This window comes from Pongo abelii, chromosome Y (genome assembly GCF_028885655.2).
Source record: "Pongo abelii isolate AG06213 chromosome Y, NHGRI_mPonAbe1-v2.0_pri, whole genome shotgun sequence".
Classification (NCBI taxonomy): Eukaryota; Metazoa; Chordata; class Mammalia; order Primates; family Hominidae; genus Pongo; species Pongo abelii.
In genome coordinates, this window is record NC_072009.2 from 48,347,805 (window position 1) to 48,352,309 (window position 4,505).

Here is a 4,505-nt window from a genome sequence, read left to right on the forward strand (position 1 = left end):
TGGCAGTGTTTCAAAGTTTGTTAGAGCCGTGATAAACCTGGGCTTAAGGCATCATCTACTGCCAAAACAGAGGCACTGACCTAGCCAAAATCAAGCCAACAATACCCCACAATACTTATGTCTTAAAGAAAGCTCAAAATGCAAAATAAGACAGAGAAAACAATAAAGTAAATAACTACTCCTTCAATAAAGAGATATAGATGTACAACTACAAGAAATAATACCAAACAGGAAATTATAACCTCCCTAAATGGACAAAACATAAACCATTGACCAATGCCAATTACTGAGACGGCTATCAGTGTTTATTGGATCAAGAATTCAAGGTATCAGTTTTCAGGAAACTCAGATCTCTAAAACAACACAGAAAAGGAACTGATACACTTCTGAAAGAAATTTTTAGAAATGGACTGAAATTATTTAAAAATAAAAAAAGTCCCAGAACTGAGAAATATACGAGTTGAAGTTTAAAATTCAGAAAGCTTTCAACAGCAGAATAGATCAAACAGAATAAAGAATCAGTGAGCTGTAAAATGAGTTATTAGGGCCAGGTGTGCAGGCTCAGGCCTGTAATCACAGCACTTTGGGAGGCTGAAATGGGTTGATCACTTGAGGTTAGCAGTTCAAGACCAGTCTGGACATCATGGTGAAACCTTGATTTTTCAGGGAGTCAATGTGGTGTCATTGAACTCCAGCCTGGGCAACACAGAGAGGCTTTGTCTAAAAAATAAAAAAAGAAAAAAAAAGAAAAAGAAAAAAGAAAAGAAAAGTAAATTAACAGAGGTTATTAAGAAATTCACAAAGAACAAAACAGAAAAACAATCAAAAAGAATGAAGAACATTTACCAGATATACAGAATTACCTTAAATAAGAAAATCTAAGATTTAGCAATATTCATGAAAGAGTTCAGCAAAAGGAAGTTATATACAGCATATTCAAATGAATAATAACAACTTTCAAAAATTTGAGATAAATATAAATATATAGGTTCAGAAAGATCGGAAACTACAAAAAAGATTAACACTGCATAAAACTATCCCACAACAAACAAGAATCAAACTCTCGCTCCCAGTCACCACTGCCAGCTCCTCACCTTGTTCTTCTGTGGCTCCACTATCCCACTCCTCCGCCCATCGCAATAGAAGAAGTGATCGCCATGCTGGTCATTGACAATGGCTCTGGCATGTGCAAAACTGGCTTTGCTAGGGACAGCATTCCCCGAGCCATGTTTCCCTCAATTGTGGGTTGCCCCTGACACCAGAGCGTGATGGTGGACATGGGCCAGAAGGACTCCTAAGTGGGCAAGGAAGCCCAGAGGAAACGCAGCATCCTGACCCTGAAGTACTCCATCAAGCATGACATCGTCACCAACTGGGACAACATGGAGAAGATCTGGCACCACTTCTACAATGAGCTGCATGGGGCCCCAGAGGAGCAGCCAGTGCTGCTAACCAAGGAACCCCTGAATCCCAAGGCGAACAGAGAGAAGATGACTCAGATTATGTTTCAGACCTTCAACACCCCAGCCATGTATGCGGCCATCTGAGACGAGCTGTCCCTCTATGACTTTGGGTGTATCACTGGCATTTTCATGGACTCTGGACACAGGGTCACCAACACGGTGCCCTTCTGGGAGATCTAATCCCTTCCTCATGCCATCCTGAATCTGGATCTTGTTGGCTGGGACTTGACTGAGAACTTCATGAAGATCCTCAACAAGCTAGGCTACAGCTTCACCACCACACCCAAGTGGGAAATCATGCACGACATCAAGGAGAAGCTATGCTAGATCTCCCTGAACTTCAAGCAGGAGATGGCCACTGCCACATTCTCCTCTTCTCTGGAGAAAAGCTATGAACTGCTCAATGGTCAGGTCATCACCATTGACAACGAGTGGTTCCAGCGTCCAGAGGTGCCGTTCCAGCCTTCCTTTCTGGGCATGGAATCTTGCAACATCTGCGAGACCACCTTCAACTCCATCATGAAGTGTGACGTGGACCTCTGCAAAGACCTGTATGCCAACATGGTACTATCTGGCAGCACCACCGTGTACCCAGGCATTGCTGACAGAATGCAGAAGGAGATCACTGCCCTGGTGCCCAGCAATATGAGGATTAAGATCATTGCTCCACCAGAACACAAGTACTCAGTTTGGATTGGTGGCTCCATTGTGGCCTCACTGTCCACCTTCCAGCAGATGTGGATTAGCAAGCAGGAGTATGATGAGTTGGGACCCTCCATCGTCCACCACAAATGCTTCTAAATGGACTGAGCAGATGTGTAGCATTTGCTGCATAGGTTAATACAGAAGAAGTATAAATTTGCCCTTAGCAAATGCATACACCTCATGCTAGACTCATGAAACTGGAATAAGCCTTTGAGAAGAAATTGTCTTTGAAGCTTGTATCTGATATCATCAGCACTGGATCATAGAACTTGTTGCTGATTTTGACCTTGTATTCAAGTTAGTTGTTCCCCTTGGTATTTGTTTAATACTGTGTACATATCTTTGAGCTCAAACTTTAGTGCACGTGGCTTGGTCACTTCATGACTGAGGTAAGAATGTGCTTGTGGAAGACAAGCCTGTGGCTTGGTGAGTCTGCATGGCCAGCAGTCTCTGATCTGTGCAGGGTATTAATGTATCAGGGCTGAGTGTTCTGGGATTTCTCTAGCGGCTAGCAAGGACTCCTGACTTAGTTGCTTCTGTCCTGCCTCTCTGTCACAGTTGAAAAGCCCAAGCCATAGGACCCAGTTTCCTTTCTTAGCTGATGTTTTTTGCCAGAACACCCTGGGCTGTCACTTGCCTTGAGTTGAAAGCAGTTTGCATTTACACCTGTAAATGTATTCATCCTTTTAATTTATGTAAGTTTTTTTGTATGATATTCTAGATTCTTTAAAGACATGATAACAAATTTTTGTTTCTACTGTTATATGAGAACGTTAGGACCCAGCAACACATCACTGTGTAAGAAAAAATAAAAGTGCTGCCAAAAAAAGAATCAAACTCTCAAAGGTTGAGAAATAAAGAAAATTCTAAAAGCACTAAGGGAAAATAAACAAAAAAAGGAGGAGCTTGAAATCATTCAGCAAAAGACTTGTCACCAATAGGATTTTAAGGAAGACACTGTATTAAAAGACATAAATTGTGACATCAAAAACATAATTGGAACAGAGGGTAAATGTCTATAGTTTTTATATGACAAAAGTTGTCAGCTTAAGCTAGTTGATAATTAAGTATAAGATGTTTTCTCTGAGCCTTTGAAGACCATCAAAAACTACAGCAGCAACACTAATGATAAAAACAAAGCAATCAAAGCTTATCACTACTGAAATTATTTAAATGCTAAACATTTAAAAGCAGACATGGGAGGAAGAAAGGAAAAAATGATGTATGACTCAATCAGAAACAACTAACAAGATAACAGTAGTAAGAACTTACTTATCAATAATTATCTTGAATGCAAATGAATTAAATTATGCAATTAAAAGTTGTGGAGTGACCAAATGGATTTTAAAAATGGAATTCAACAACATGTTACCTATGAGACCCACTTAATCTTTAAGGACAAACATGGGCTGAAAGTGAAGGAATTGAAGAAGATACTGCTATGCAAATGGTAATAAAAAATTTGGAGTGGCTATACTCCTATCTATAAAAGAGATTTCAATTCAAAACCTGTCATAAGACCAAGAAGGTCATCATTTAATAATAAAGCAACCAATTCATCAAAAGGTTATAACAGTTATATATATAAATCTGCACTCAACATTGGAGCACCTAAATATTTAAAGCAAATATAAATAGAAATGAAGAGAAAAATGGCAATAAAATAGTTGTAGGAAATTTCAGTACCTCAATTAAAACGAGGAACAGACAAACTCGGCAGAAAATTAATAAGAAAATGCCAGACTTGAATTGTAGTTTTAGCTAAATGAACCCACAGACATATACAGAACTTTTCATCGTGTAGAAGCCGAATATATATTTTGCTGTAACACGCCTAGAGGATTCTGTAAGATAGACCATATGCAAGGCCATAAAACAAGTCTTAACAAAGTAAAATGGCTAAAAATATAGTGAGTATTTTTTCAGACCGTCATGGTAGCAAACCAAAAATCAGTAAGAAGAGAAATCTTAAAAAAAAAAAATCGCAAATAATGAACTTTTTTTTTTTTTTTTGAGACAGAGTCTCGCTTTGTTGCCCAGGATGCAGTGCAGTGGCACAATCTAGGCTCATTGCAAGCACTGCCTCCCAGGTTCATGCCATAGTGCTTCTCCAGTCTCCCAAGTAGCTAGCACAAAAGGCACCTGCCACCACGCCCAGCTAATTTTTCATATTTTTAGTAGAGATTGAATTTCACCATGTTAGTCAAGGTGGTCACGATCTCCTGACCTCATGATCTGCCCAACTCGGCCTCCCAAAGTGCTGAGATTACAGGCATGACCCACCACCCCCCAGCCTACATGGCATTTTTAAAACATTGTCCTGAATAATGAATTGAT

The 4,505-nt window shown here is 39.6% G+C and overlaps 1 pseudogene; it reads left to right on the top strand.

Moving 5' to 3' along the window:
- The first annotated feature begins 1,139 nt into the window (after positions 1-1,139).
- Positions 1,140-2,264, top strand: LOC129053485 (actin, cytoplasmic 2-like; annotated as a pseudogene).
- Positions 2,265-4,505: the final 2,241 nt, after the last annotated feature.